Source organism: Somniosus microcephalus, chromosome 3 (assembly GCF_052327205.1).
Source record: "Somniosus microcephalus isolate GS21.2 chromosome 3, FLI_Smic_1.0, whole genome shotgun sequence".
NCBI classification, from domain to species: Eukaryota; Metazoa; Chordata; class Chondrichthyes; order Squaliformes; family Somniosidae; genus Somniosus; species Somniosus microcephalus.
In genome coordinates this window covers 211,271,833-211,272,281 of record NC_140989.1, presented here as the reverse complement: position 1 = coordinate 211,272,281, position 449 = coordinate 211,271,833, and the positions used below count along the sequence as shown (strand labels likewise).

The 449-nt window shown below is 49.9% G+C and overlaps 1 protein-coding gene across 1 annotated transcript in view; it reads right to left on the bottom strand.

Annotated features, from left to right (window-relative positions):
- serpinc1 (serpin peptidase inhibitor, clade C (antithrombin), member 1) overlaps positions 1–247 on the bottom strand; it is a 72,026-nt gene extending 71,779 nt beyond the window's left edge. The window contains exon 1 of the mRNA XM_085982138.1: positions 125–247. The gene's annotated coding sequence lies outside the window, so the exon portion shown is untranslated. The remainder of the gene's footprint in view (positions 1–124) is intronic.
- Between the last annotated feature and the right edge of the window lie 202 nt (positions 248–449).

Below are 449 nucleotides of genomic sequence, written 5' to 3'. Positions count from 1 at the left end.
CTGGGGATTGAACCCGGGCCCCACAACTATCGCCACAGGCCTGCTGGAATGTTGGAAAATCGTTCTCTACCTCTCCCTCAGCATTATTGAGTGTTAAACTTGGAATAGAATTTCAGCCACGTACCTGTGAAAGCTCTGTCCAATCTCACTCCTCTGGTAATGTTTCAAATGGAATGGTGAATAGCTCCTGAAATCAAAAACCCCCCAGAAAACAGCGCACAAGCACACAGGTCAATGGTTGCGAGGCTGCCGTGCGGTTCTGTCAAGATTACAGAATCTGTGCAAACAGGAATAGCCAATGGCAGCTTCGCTGAAGCTCCACAACAAACAAGTCTCAACCTGTGCTTAACCCTTGGGACTTGCTTCTTTGAACTTTCCTCTCCTGTCCTTTCGACACTCCAAATAATAGAGAAGGTACGGGGTTGGGGTTGGGGGTGGGGGGCGGGGGG